The following is a 15,324-nucleotide window of genomic DNA, read 5'->3' as shown; positions in this document are numbered from 1 at the left end:
CTTCCTTCCTTCCTTCCTTCCTTCCTTCCTTCCTTCCTTCCTTCCTTCCCTCCTTCCTTCCTTCCCTCCTTCCTTCCTTTCTTCCTTTTTTTACCTCTTTGCTTCTTTCTCTCTTCCTTTTCTATATTGGTCTGGGATCTAAATTAGCCACATGCTTCCAGGCAAGCGTACTTCACAGACTTCCCCCGGCTCCTGTGCACATGCCCTGAAGGAAGTTTATATTTGGGAATGCACTCTGCGGTCCACATCTTCATTGTCGTGATCTATACCTGGCAGTCTTGTAAAGTACTTAGCAACTTCTTAGGCTTCTTGTAAAGCTGTGTCTCTGTATTCTGTAAGTTTAAGAGAAGGGGACAAACTGAGTGGGGAAATGTGATGAACTTCAAGAAAAAGTGCAGGGAATCTTAGGAAAGAAGAGGGAAAGAGTAAGATCTGGAGAGGACAGGAACTCCACAAGGAGAGCAACAGATCCAAAAAATCTGAGCACAGGGGTCTTTCCTGAGACTGATACTCCAACCAAGGACTATGCATGGAGATAACTTAGAACCCCTGCACAGATGTAGCCCATGACAGTTCAGTATCCAAGTGGGTTCCATTGTAACAGGAACAGGAACTGTCTCTGACATGAACTGATTGGCCTGCTCTTTAATTACCTCCCCCTGAGGGGGAAGCAGCATTACCAGGCCACAGAAGAAGACAATGCAGCCACTCCTGATGAGACCTAATTGACTAGGATCAGAAGGAAGGAAAAGAAGTCCTCCCCTATCAGTGGACTTCGGGAGGGGCATGCATGCAGAGGGTGGAGGAAGGGAGGGATTGGGACGGGAGGAGGGAGGGAACCACGGGGGATACAAAGTTAATAAAGTGTAATTAATAAAGAAAAAAAAAATAAAAAAAAAAAGAAAAAGAAAATGGAATGGCATATGCCCAATTTCACAGCTTCTCCACAAGATGGCGCTATCTTCCCAGGAGAAAAGAGTCTGAAAAAAAAAAACAACACAACAACAGTACTACTGCTGAGCCAGCTGCCCGAGGGCTGGGCTCCTGTTTGCCTGCTCTAATCCATTGCATTTGTGCAGTTGGCTTAAGATGAGCAACATTAAGGCCAAAATCAGTGGTCTGCTGCCTTATAAATGTGTCTCTGAGGCCAGTTGTGTCAGCATTAATTATTGCCAACGCTGGGGAGAGAACTGTGGGCCAAAGCTGCTGGTGAATCTTGTGTTTGGAGACTTAAGGAGAGGACATTAACATTGACCCTGAAGCTCTAGAATGCAGCCAACCTCATGGTCCAGAAAGAAGATACAGCAAGTGTCTCAGACTCCTCTGCAGATTCTGAGTTCTTGGCTTCCCTCAGCCCTTCCGGTTGGAACACATCATCCCACATCCTCCACGCATCATGCATCTACGCTGCCAGTGAAGTCCTGCAAGCTGTAAGGGCTGCAGAGAAGAAGCTCACTACCCTAGCAGCTTGGCACAGATTTGAGAACCAGTCCACCCAATTTAGGCCTTTGAGGTTTTACAGCTGTGGTTGACGTGAAGCATGGGGATTCCAACCCTTTTGGTGCTATGCTGGATCTGGATGCCTCAGTCCAAACAAAGTTTTTCTTTTGGGCATTTTGGTTCCAGATGGTAACTTTCCCCCTTACACCCTGCCCAAAACAGCGCCCTGGGTTCTGCTTTCCTTGCTGGCTTGGCTGATGTCCTGTAGCCAGCACTTCCATGGTTGCTTGCTGAGCCAGCTGCTGCTGGCAGTACCTCAGTTTCCTCTTTTGCCCATACACACTCAGCCTGCTTTGGCAACCTTTCCAGGTGACATTCCTTTACTTAGGGGCTTCCATTTTCCTCATATGCCAGTGGCCTGGGTTCCTGGACATTTTCCCTGCTGTGCCCAAGTCCCCTTCCCAGGAAACCAGAAGCCCTTCCTGAACCCTGTGACTATGTCTTTGTACCCCGTTTCTACAGACACTGTCACTAGGAAGTAGGCTATGGAAGTTTTGTAACCTGGTGCTGTTCTCTCTGCTACGTTCTGAGGAGGCTGTGAGCTGCTGTAATTGTTGCTTTATTGTACATCTCAGAGTCCAGAGCAACATGATGCTCAATGCCTCCATCTTTTAGCCTCACAGACTGTGGCAAGGCCAACACCCTCCCCAGATGGCCATGGCCTGGCTGTGTTGAAAGAAACAACCATGTCAGGACACTGATGTCTTTTCCTCATTCCGTCTTTCTCTTTCTTTCTTTCTTTCTTTCTTTCTTTCTTTCTTTCTTTCTTTCTAGAATTTCTGTATCCGGAGAGGCGCATAAGGTCAAGTGTGCGTTTATTTAAGGCGAATAGATTATGCTTGAATGCCAAAGGGAAAGTTGAAGCCAGCATTCGTATTCAGTATTCGTGATTGTTGAGCATGAAGAGGAAAACAAACGGGGCTCTCAGCCACTCAGTGCCCAAGCTTTCTCCAGGCACAGGCATGGAAAATTTGAGAGTAAGTCACTAGGTCCATTGGTAACACCATACATCCTGCTACGAAAGGCTCACTTTCCTGGTGACCCTTTCCTAATTCTTTTTTCTTCTCATTTCAGTCTCTTGATCTGTTTTTGGAATTTTAGTCTCTTCTAGTCTTTTTCCTTTCAGGTTCCAGAGCAAAATGACATCATCAGTGGCCTGTGAATGGCTTATCTAAATCCTTCCTTTTGCACTGCATCACTCTGCTCCCTGCCTACTCTGCTCTGTGATGTAGAATTTAGTATGGCCACCAAACAGGAGCACCATAGAGGTGAATTTGCAAGGACACAATGGCAAATAGACACTGGAGTGAGACTGCTCAGATCAGCATAATGGTGCAGCCCATCTATCAACTCATGAACAAAATAAATGTTCATAGTTGAACTCCACTGTAGTGCTGTGGTCACTACTTCCGGCCTATGGCATTGAATTTGGACACCATCAATGTTCCCTTTATTTTTGAGATTCTGGATAGAATTAAGTTGGCTCTTCTCTCCTCTTCCTGTCTTGGTAGTGGGGGATGGTTGTGTTAGCCTCAGGAGGGTCTGGCTTTAACATAAAAGCAAACAGGAGATCATGGCTGTGCAGTGTGTGTGATGGGGAAATAGCTATTAGAATATGGGCAGGGACACTGATCCTTGGCAGCTCCTGAATGAGCTTTATTAGTAGACTTAGTTAATGAGGTGAGCAACTCCTGTGTGGGGGTACAATTCCTGCACGGCATGCCTGTCTATGTGGAATACAACACTAGGTAGGAGAGACAAAAAGTTAGTGGAGAAAGAGGGCAGGAGTCCCTTTTAGACTACTTCCTGCTGATTAGTGGCATTGAATTTCTTGGGGAAAGTTGAATCTTCACTTCATTAGGGTATCACCAGTTTCTCCTTATCATCTCTTTACTTGTGATCACTTGACAAACCAGCAACAGCAGCAACAGGAACAGCCATAGCTCCTCTCTTGGGGCTCTGGTCTTCTCTCTAGAGTCCCCAGAATTAACCTGTCTTAAGCTGGCAGAATCACAGCACTGCCAGAGCATGCATGAGGCAAATAGTCTGCTCTGCTGTGGACAGTTTGGAGCATCCCCACATCCCACACCCAGAATTAAAACAAGAACATGTTTACACAACACAACAGGGTTTTAAAAGAAACCGAGGCTCTCACTACAGCCAGGCACTCCAAATTATATCCTTCAAACACTAGTTCATTCCTAAACTTCCTGTTCTCTGCTCACGGATGTGTGGTAGCTCTGCATGGCTCTTTGGGCTAAGCGTAACCTCAGTCTGCTGTTTTATTGGCTGGGCTCTATCCTGTCCTGGTTTCCAGTCCAGCTTCTGTCACTCCTAGAGCAGTGATTCTCAACCTTCTTAACACCATGACTCTTTAATACAGTTCCTCATGCTGTGGTGACCCCAATCATAACATTATTTCATTGCTACTTTATAACTATAATTTTGCTGCTGTTATAAATCATTATATAAACATCTGGCATGCAAGCCTCTTAAGGGATGTGACCCAGCTTCCCAGCTGGGAAACCATGCCGCCCACACTGGCAGAGCCCACTCATCTTCCCAGTTGCTACTTTGCCCTCATCTTGCTCATGAAGCCTTGTTGGTAACCCTAGAACATGCTAAGCTTGCCTGTGTTAAAACTTAGACGAGCGTCTAAGATGAGGGTCTCACAGTGTCCCTATGCCTCAGTGTCAGCACCATAGGTGGAAGCCAAGGGTAGGGAATCTAGACAAGGCTTGTGAAATGGTCAGCTTGGAGCCTCTCTTGTCTCTACAAGAGCAGCTTGTCAAAGCAGCTACTGAAGAGTGTGCTCTCTTCTTTCTTACTCTCTAAATCCACAGGGGACCGAGGAAAGCAAGCAAGCACTATTCTGTCTAATAATGTGATTTAAAAAAAAATCCTTGATATGGAGATGGTATTTTGAAAGTTATGTAAGTCAGAAATATTTCCTCCATAGAACAAGCAATTATCTTTGAGAACAGGTTTTTCATGTGTATAGCCATGTGTAAAAGCAGGCCTACAAGAGTAAGTCCAACAGGGGTAGCAAAGCCTCCAGCTCAGGCAGGCGAGAGATCACAAGAAAAACCTGACCTTGAAGACCTGACATTTCCAGACTGCTCTATTAGACTGTTCTGTGGCGTTTAATGTGCATATAATGACTGTCAAAGTTGGGTTCTGCTGCTCTAACAAAATACCACATATTAGGTAATTTATAAAGAGGAGAACTTTATTTTATCATGGTTCTGGAGGCTAGGAAGTCCTAGGTTTTGGTGTCTGCTGGTGAGGGCCCTCTGCTTGACATCCTTTGGTGTGGCTGGCTTAATGCTCAGTCTCCCATCATCATGGAAATGGAAATGAAGATGAAAAGTGCTACCTTGTGCCTTAAGTCATCTTTTAAAGCATTGTCCATCTATAAAGACAGAGCTCTCATGTCCTAGCTCCACCTCTGAACACGATTTGTTGCATTGGGAATTCTGTTTCTATATGAATGTTCCAGGAGATACATGTATTCAAGCCATAGCAACAACTACCTAGAAGCTTTCTCAGAACCTTCTACTACTCAAGTGACTTGGGCTTGGAAAATGAGGTAGTGAGGAGAAGGTGGATGGGAGTGGGCGTTAAGGTTGCTTTTGGTGCCCAGGGCTTGGTTTTTCTTGAAAAGCAAGTGGAGATTCCGAGTTGAGAACTCTGATTAAAGGAGATACAATGATGAGAGACAGGAGAGAGACTCAGGCCCTTGACACCCATGTAGAGGTAACAGGTTATAGTTGCCTTTCATTTGGAGGCTAGTAAAGTCATGTTTCCTCCAGGGTCTGGTTTATCCCTTCCCCATTGGATAATGAGCATTATTTTCACTAATCTAATTCTTCTGAGTGGAGTCCGATATAGGCTGGCATGAAGAACCAGAGGAGATGGATTGATAGGTAGTCTGAGTGAAGAGTACAAGTGCATTACAGTGGTTTTCCTTATAATAATATAATTTCTTTATAATGATTATTGTTATTTTTAATTGAAAATTTATATATATGGATACTTTATCTTGATGTCTGTGCTCCACTAGTGCCTGCAGAGGTGAGAAGAGGGCATCAGCTCTCTGGGAACAGGATTAAGGGCAGTGGTGAGCCATCATGTGGGTGTTAGAAATGGAGGCCAGGCCCTCCAGAGGAGCAGCCAGTGCACTAAACCCCCCCCATCCCTCCAGTCCCCTTTATGATTATTTTTTAGCTTAGGCTTTGCTTTAGTGAAAAAACTAAAACTATGAATCTAAAGAGCTAGTTTTCAAACATCATGATACTTTTGTGGTTAGTTTTATACTTCTGCACCCAAGACTCTTTGTCCTAAGTGGATGCCCAATGAAATCTAATTCAGTGACAAGGATGAAGCTTTTTAGTATCCAACCAAGTCTTATCTTCAGATAGTGTCTAGTGGTACAGATGAAGAGTGTCACAGTAGTTTTGCCTAAAAGCAGATACACTGGTTTTTAAACCGAATTTTGCAACCCAAAGTTTATTTATTTTTAATTTCTTTTTTATTAATTACAGTTTATTCACATTGTATCCCACCTGTAGCTCCCTCTCTCCACCCCTCCCAATCCCACTCTAACCTCCCTCTTTTCCACCCATGCTCTTCCCCAAGTCCACTGATAGGGGAGGTCCTCCTCCGTCTGATCCTAGTCTATCAGGTCTCATCAGGAGTGGCTGCATTGTCATCCTCTGTGGCCTGGTAAGGCTGCACACCCCTCAGGGGGAGATGATCAAAGAGCAGGCCAATCAGTTCATGTCAGAGACAGTCCTTGTTCCCATTACTAGGAAACCCACTTGGACACTGAACTGCCATGGGCTACATCTGTGCAGGGGTTCTAGGTTATCTCCATGCATGGTCCTTGAATGGAGTATCAGTCTCAGAAAACACCCCTGTGCCCAGATTTTTTTTTAGTTCTGTTGCTCTCCTTGTGGAGCTCCTGTTCCCTCCAGGTCTTCCTATCTTCCCCTTCTTTCATAATATTCCCTGCATTCTGCCCAAAGTTTGGCTATGTTTCTCAGCATCTGTTTTGATACCCTGTAAGACAGAGTCTTTCAGAGGCCCTCTGTGGTAGGCTCTTGCCTTGTTCCCTGTTTTCTCCTTCTTCCGATGTCCATCCTCTTTGCCTTTCTGAATGAAGATTGAGCATCTTACCCAGAATCCTCCTTCTTGATTAGCTTCTTTAGGTGTACAGATTTTAATAAGTTTAGTATCTAGACTTGGTGGGGAAATATCTGGAATCCACCATCCAAGAGGCTAAGGCAGGAAGGTCAAGAGTTTGAGGCCAGCTTACGGTACATAGTAGATTCCCCACTCCTCCCACTCACTGTCTCCTGCTCCATTTTTCAGTCTAACTATAGTAATAAATTTGCAAATTTTTTTGTTCTCTTAATACAAGCAGTGAAAAGATAAAATTTGATACAAACTCCAGAGTTTGTATCACAATGCTAAGCTTATCTTCAATTGCGTGAACTCTCTAATGTTATCAGAAGATACAGCTCTGAAGCAAGCATTTGAGAATTTCATGCTTGTAAGTTTTAGTTAAGTCTGAGGTCTGATTAATCTTGACTAGCAGACAAAGCCTTGAAACCATTAATATAATAATTGTGAACAACTCTCTTCTGTAAATAGGCCCTTGCTGAATTACTACCACAAAAGACAAACTTCAAAGCTGATTAGAGAAAAAGCCAGACCTGAGGTTCTTTCTGTTATTGAACTTAACACTGCTAATTTGGTTTCAGCAAAACACTATCATTAAACTGGTATTTTTAATTTGAATATTATTAGTTTTTCAAAAGGCTTTCTTCTTAGTGTGTCTTGCACACATTTTTCCTGGCATTCATTTGTAAGCTAAAAAAACTGAACCAAGTTTTATACTTATACATGCACAGGTGACATGATAAAAGCTTTTTGAGTAATCCTAGAAAGTTACTAATTTTTTTTTGAGAGGACTCACCATCATTATCCTAATTTGTGAAAACCCAGCTGAACAGAAATACCGTTGAATTACATACATAATATTGACATCAGAAACTGTCTTCTAATCTTTTCCTGCTGATTAATTTATCACACATCTTCGGTATACTGCAGCATCCAGAATAAGTAGGTCAATAAACACTGACTAAATGGGAATGGTTGCCTTTATTTGAGAAGTATGAAATGGTTTGTGGTTGGTGTGAATAGGTTAGAAATGGATGATAAAGAGAGCGAAGATTTGTTCCTTTGTTGCAGAGTTCTCTAATGAGGCTGTGGGTTCTGATAGTGGAGGGGCCTGAGGTGGTTAATTTTGTTTGTCACCTTGATTAGATTGAAAGATGGCTAAGAGATTAGCTAAGTGCACCTCTGGTGTGTCTACGAGGACATTTCCAGAGACAGTGACATGTAAGACCAATTCTGAACCTGGGTAGCACCGTCCACTAACCTGGGGGTCCAGAAGAACTGAAAGAGAAGAAGAAAGTGAGGCAACATGTGGAGACCCCATTCTTCCCAAGTGAGTGGTCTACCGATGCTGCCATTGCCCATGGATCTCACTCTGGCTTTAGACTCCTGCTTCCTCAGCCTTTCCACATGGACCACCCAGCAATTCTCCAGAGAATTTCCAGGGTGTTTCTGGGCCTTCAGCTTTGGACTGGGGCTACTTCACTGGTCCTTATTGATATATAGTTTCTAGCTTCTTTGACTGAGTAGCCACTGAGGCTTCTGCTTTGCCAGTGCACGGAAAGTCATGGTAAAACTACCCAACCTCCAATAATGTAGCAAACCATCTATTCTCTTGGTTCTGTTCTGGAAAAACCAGACTCATACAGTACTTTTGTTCCTCTCATGGTTCAATACACAGATGTTCAAGTAACAATTATACAGTTGAAGGGTTTTATCTTAAGCTAAAGAAGGATAGCCAACCCTAAAGACAACACACACACACACACACACACACACACACACACACACACACTCTATAATCCACTGAGACCCATTGTTCCTGTGTACCCCAAGTCTGTGAGTATACACATACACATGAACACACAGTCTTTTTCTTTGCAGGGCAGCATGATAGTTCAAAGTGGAACACTGTCAATGACAGAGGAGCCTTGTCCCCACATGGCCTGTCTTACATCTGGAAATCTGACCAGACCAGCTCAAAAAGATGGTAATCTAACCCTGGTCACATTGTCAGAGAGTTCTCAAGTGTCACAGCCTTCCTGACACATACCCACAGCTGAGTTTCCTCTCAGGTGAGGCCAGGCCAGCTAACTTTTAGAATACGATCACAGATTCTGCCAGTGTAAGTTTAGCTACAAACCAAGTTTTGAGGGCAAGCTGTCTTGTTGGAGACTCACTCCATCACTGTTTGTTATATGCCAAACAGACCACAGCTGATGAGCCTGCAGGGGAGCCGTGAAGAGGCTCCCAATAAACTCAGAAACAGTCTGGTATTGGGGTGAAGGCAACTGTGGGTGGGCGCCAGGAACGTGGGCTTTAACAAGCTTTCTGGGAGATTCTGGTACCAAATAAGGCGACAGATGCTGTTTGTTCTTCTCATATCCTCCAAGGTCATAGTGCTGTCCTGTAAAGGCCCACGGCTGCCCACCCACCAAGGTCTAGGAACTGAGCTGTAGGCAAAGACAATCTGCTCTCACAGGTGATTCTTTCTCCCCTGACATAAAATGTCTTACTCACCCACCAAAGGCCTCCCTTGCCTTTGCCTCCTCCCCGCCTCTGCAGCTGGTAGCCTCTCCCCCCCCTGCTCCCCTTTTTTGTGTGCAGCAACCACATGCCCGACACAGGGAGAGAAAAGAGCTCAAGTGGCTGGTGCTTGCGATATCCTATCTCTTGTTGTGTTAGGGCTGCAAGCCTCGTCTAGATCAAGGGAACCATTATCAATATTTGCAGGCAAAGGCAAAGTGCCAAGGATGACTTCTTTCCCGAGTGGATGTTCAGGAAGACTGAAACATTAGAAAAAGTCCAAAGAATTTTCTCTACCCTCCCCAAACCTCCATCCTCCAGACACCTTATTGCATTCTGACATCTAGAAAACATGAATGATAAAAAGATGTGATTGACCAAGGGCACTGATTGCTGCCTTCTTATCCTTAAGGCTGGCTTTGTCTATTAATAGCCAAGCTTCTTTTCTGTACCTAAAAGCTGGTGGAAGGATTTGGTGCTTGTGTGATCTTAATTTAGTGTGCCTGCCACTCCAAGAATTATAATTATGATCCTGAAGGGCAGATGTAGTCATTATAGACCAACTAATCAGAAATGAAACCCTGGAAGCAGCCTGGCTTTGTTCCTGCAGCCAGGACAGTCATAGGATGTCTTACTCATAGTAGTAAAAAATAAAAACGTTCCCTTCTGTCTTCTTTAGTTATCTGACTTGGTTGACCAGATGGTCAGATTTCAAAATACAGTCAATAGAGCAACACATAATGTGTGTTTTCCTCAACCCGTGTCTTCTGAAGCTCGACTCTCACTAAAATAAATCACGGGGTGGGGGGTGGAGGCTTTGAAAAATACAATTTTGGACTTTCTGCAAAGGTATGAAATGCTGGGTTTGAGCCCATGTGAAAAGCTGACTTTGATGATATATGCTTTCAACGCCAGCTCTGAAGAGGTGGAAAAGCTGTATTCTCTGAGGTTTGGTGAACAGCCAGACTTGCTTAATTGGCAAGTGTCAGGATGTCTCAGTTTCCTCTCCAGTTTCTGTAATAAAGACCCCTAGCAAAAGCAACTTAAGGGAGAAAGGGCTTATTTTGGCTCACAGTTCAAGACACAGGACATCACAGAAGGCAAGGTAGCAGGAGCTTGAAGGAGTTGGTAACATTACATCCAGTCAAGAAGCAGGGAGAGTAGTACATGCTTTCTGTTGCTCAGTTTCCTTTCTCCATCTGTAGTCCAGGATTCCCCTACCTGTGGAATGGTCCCACCTATAGTTAAGAAGCATCTTCCCCCATCAGTTCATGTAATCAGTATCCCTCAAAGGCACGAAACCCATCCTCCAGGCTATTCTAGATTGTGTGAAGGCTAATGAGAGACCCTGTATTGAAAAACAGGTAGACAACTGAGAGATGACCCCTGAGGTTTTCTGGCCTTTATACTTTGTACACATGTGTGGACATGTACTGACACACACACACACACACACACACACACACACACACACACACACACACACCATCACCACCACCACCGGTTTCCTGTTTGTCAAGATTCTGAGTGAGTGAGTGAATTGGCTGTGGGACTCACTCAGGTGAGTTGGGCTTGCTTTTCACTGTAACACATTTGAGAACCTGCGTTCTACACTCAGGGAAGCACCGTGAGAACGCGGAAGAGTTATGACCGTCTCCTCAACGTTCAGGAGCTTAACGCCTGTTAGGGGACTATTGACATCCTAGTATTGTGTTCCCTCATATTTATAAGATTACTGCGGGACCTACCTGTGTTGGAAAAACCGTAGAGTAGGGCAAAAGTGCGCCTTTCCATAGTGTGTTTGTGACTAAAAACTTGCAGACTTTCCCACGGTGTTCGTGGGTCAGCGGTGTTGCTGGGCTCTGAGGAAGGCAGAGGCGGGCAGGGTCAGAAGTCCGTTTTACTCAGTGCCATAATTTTATCCGAGCTCCTCTATTTGACGGCTGACTACACTGAGTTCCCGAGGAGGGGCGTGACCTGCCAGGAGACATGCAGCAAGCTCTTGGCGCTGGTGTGCATGGGAGAACTTCCGGCTCACGGGAGAGTCTTAGCACTGAGAATTCCGGGACGGACCAACTCAACGCATCGCCAGGCAGCGACGTCAGCTTTAGGGTAGAATAGAATGGGAGGCATCCCCTAGAACTCTGCCATCTTGCCCTTCAGGAGTCCACACAGGTCTGGTGTGGGTGTTTCTCTTCGCTTACGTTTCTGTAAGCTAAGGGAATTCACAGAAAAGCCTCGTGCCATTACAGGCACACTTGCCACTTGAAGTGATTGCAAAGTCCATTGCACACTTGGGTGCTAAAAACCAATCCAAAGGCATCGGCGGGTAGAGCATCCTGCACCGTGGGCCCTGCTCTGACCCGAAGTGCTTCTCATCCGGGAAACTCAGTAAGCACCCAGAGACGCTGTTGTCATTGACAAAGAACCCACAGGTAGGTCAGTGTTCTAGTTGCAGTCCTCTAGTGAAATACTGCCAGTTAGACATACAGAGGAGGAGACCTAAGACAGATTGGCTCCGATGATTGGGGAGGCTGAGACATCCTGCCACCTGCAGTAGGCAGGCTTTAAACCCAGTGAAGACGATTATGCATCTTAGACTCCAAAGACTGAAGAACCTGAGGAGGTAGCTCAAGGGCATAAAATGACCAACACCCTGAATCTCAAGCAGGTGGCAGAAAGGGAAAGGCAAACATTCCTGCCTGCTCCACCTTTTTGTTCTAGTTTTGGAGACAGAGTCTGGCTATGTGTCCAGACTTGTCTGAAATTCCTGACCTCAAGGAATGCTCCTGCCCCAGCTTCTGGAGCAGCCAGGACCAGCACTACAAGTTCTCACTTTCTTGTTTTTTCCCACTTATTCCACAGACTGGATGATGCCATCTACTTTAGGGAGGGTGATCTCACGACCGTAGGCTGGGATGCTGGTCTTGCCATATAGACACTTAGAGTTTAGTTTGGGCACCCCTACCCCAGTACGAATTGACAATTAAAATTAACCAAAGCAGCTAGCCAGCAGTAGAACGCAAGAGGAGAACAGAAAAGCCAGAAGGAAAAGTGGCTTCTGGGATTTGGAAAGGGAGTTAGAGAATGGGGTATAGGACAGAAACAAGTACCACTGGTTCTGGAAGCTGGAACAATTGTTTTGCTTCTGGTGGAAGGGGAGAAGGTTCCAAGAGCTGAGGTTTGTTTTGAACTGTTTCTGTACAGGCCTTGGGGTCTCTCTACCACCTTTTCCACTCACGTGCCCTGAGTGACATACCTCAACCTGACATACTTAAGGGAGCCCTCTAGTGGATCCTGTATTTCCATCGGCTACAAAGTTTCTATTTTTAAAAAATCTTTATAATTGGTAGTAGTGTACTTAGCATCCTATCAGGTAGAGGGTCTGAAAGGAATTGGTCCAGTGTTATACTTTAGAGATTCATGCACATTCAAAACACAGAGGAAGAAAGTAGGATTCCTCCACGTTTTATTAGTGTCTGAATGTTTTGTAGTGGGTGATGCTACTGCAGTGAGGTTCCTTGAGGATACGAGGACTTTCCCAATGTACTCCTTCCAACTCTAAGTTTGTCTAGTTGGAACATGGAGAAATAACTTAGAGCTGTAGGCCACCCTCTTCTAAGGCTTAAAATTTGAAGGGCCTCTGATTTGCAAGCTCAGTAGGCCCAATAGTCAGTCAACTTTGTTCCGGACGACTCTCACCTTGTGAGCAGAAAGTCTGCCTAGTTGTCCTGGCAGGAGTTTGCTTCCTATTTAGCTGCCCCGGTCTATAAATTCTGCCTGGGGTATTTACATTGTGGTCCATCTCCAAACGATGGTACCTCAACACCTTCTTGCTAGATCTTCCTAAGGTCTGGGTGCCTGTCTCTAAATTCAGTCATTCTGGCTTCAGTTTGTTGTTGCTGTGTCCTGCTGGAAATATGGGTTATTCCAAAGCAGATTAGGAAACACATTTAGAACCAAGAGTGGCCCAAGTGATGGCCTCCAAAGACATCCATATGTGGACACCCAAAGCCTTTAAATGAATAGATCAGATAGCATAGCAAAGGGGACTTGGAACATGTAATTCAGATAAAAGTCCCTAAAACAGGGAGATAATCATAGACATCCAAGTGAGTAGACCCATTATGATAACACAGGGAGAGAGGCAGACACACAAGATGCCTCAGAAGCACAAGGCAGATGTTCCAGATGGGAGGCAAATTTGATGAGTCATTGCTGGTTTTGAGCTGCAGGTGCCCCGCACAAAGACCTACGCAAGGCCTCTGAGAGCTCATAGCCTTAACTCCCAGCCAGCACCAAACCTGAGACTGCTGTCCTAGAATGCAAGGGATTAGATTTATTTGTCCAATAACCCGAGTGAGCTGGAAATTGAGTTCTTCCTCAGGGCCAGGAAAGAATGTAGCCCTGATACGGTAACGTTGACTCCAGTCTGGTGAGACCCATGTTGGCCTTATGACCTGCAGAAATGGCAACAATAATAAGCTTGTGTTATTCCGATCTCCTGAGTTGGTGGTGATTTGTCACGGCAGTAATAAAAACAGGGGTACTTAAACAATAAAAGTACAGTTGCAGTGTAGACCAAGAACTCTGGACGATAGCGTTAGATTCTTTTGCTTTTCAGTTGCAGTTGCCATCAGTGGTAAAAACGTTCAGATGCCCAGTAAGCAGGCTTCAGCGTGACTCTCACATTTATCTGACTTTCTTACAGACATTTTTTCTAACCTGGTGTCTTCTCTTCTGACTGGTGCGGATAAGCAAGGGTTGTGAGGATGCATGTGTGTGATAATGGCTACTGTTCAGTGCTGCTTATTGTGAACCATTAGCCTTGCAAGCTCCATTGCATTTGCTATGTCTGAGAGTCATACGCGGAGGCAGGGGTCGATACAACTACATTCGTTCTTCTTGTTTTAATATCGCAAAGGTTGATGGAGGAGAGTTAAGCAATGCAAGCAGTCAAGGGCTTCTTGAGGAGTTTAGAAGGGGGTGAGACAATGGAGTGGTCAGCGGCTCAAGCAAGCCAGATAAATAGCCTTGGTATTGTTCTTCATGTAGCTAAGGTGTCTACCTGAAGGAGATAGAATATTCTTGACAGGATTTCATGCATGTCTAGTGTCTTATTTCACACATGCCCGGTGTCTCAGTTTTTTCTCCTGTTTCCATGATGAAATACTCTGACAAAAGCAATTTAAGGAAGAAAAGTTTATTCCACTTCTCAGTCATGATGACAGGAAAGTCAAGGCAACAGGAGCATATGGCAACTGGTCACGTGACACCCACAGTCAGAAAGGAGAGAATGAGGAAAGTATGCAGCTCCTCAGTCTCCATTCAGGATTCCACCCTGGAAGTGGGACCCCTTCAGTGGGTGGCTCTTCCCACCTTAATTAAGGTAGTCCTCATAATAGGTGTGCCATTTCCCAAGTGACTCTATATTCAGTCAAGCTGAGAGCACTACCTTCGCACCCGACATTGTGCTCCTCTTCAATTACTCTCGGTCTGTATTTTCTCATGAGTCTTATTAATGGCCTGAGAATCTAATCAATATTTTCTTTTGGTTGGTTTCTTTATTAATAGGCTTTTATTTATAATCATGAGAAATATGAATAGCATCTGTCTTCTGAATGGATCTTGAAATGACAGAGGACGAAGTGGGTACTGAGATGTTCACCAAGGAAGAAAGACAGCTATGGGCACTGGTAGAGATATTGTACTTCAAGGGCCCATTTGTGTGGAACCAAGGAAAAAGTAAAATGTACATTGCTCTGGCTCTGTGATGACTTTTTGGCCAACATGAGTTGCAGCAGCAGTCAGAGAGCCTTACCAAAGCACTGCTGGGACATGACCATACTGCTGTACACCACCCTATCCACACCGGGCTTTCCTCACCCGGAAGTGTTCCGAAGCACTCCACAAACTCAGAAGTTATTTGGGAGGAGCTCAGTCCTCTATAGGCAAATTCTCCATTACCATCACATCCTGATTATGATGATGATGGCCCATCATCATCATCATCAAAATCAGTACTATCAACATCATAAAAATCATCAAAAATGCTCTATACATGGACAATGATGAGCATTCTGACTTCAAGGCATGCAGTAAAAGTTCAATAAAAAG

Source organism: Psammomys obesus, unplaced genomic scaffold (assembly GCF_907164565.1).
Source record: "Psammomys obesus unplaced genomic scaffold, mPsaObe1.curated_primary_1811, whole genome shotgun sequence".
NCBI lineage: Eukaryota > Metazoa > Chordata > Mammalia > Rodentia > Muridae > Psammomys > Psammomys obesus.
Note: the sequence above shows the minus strand (reverse complement) of the source record.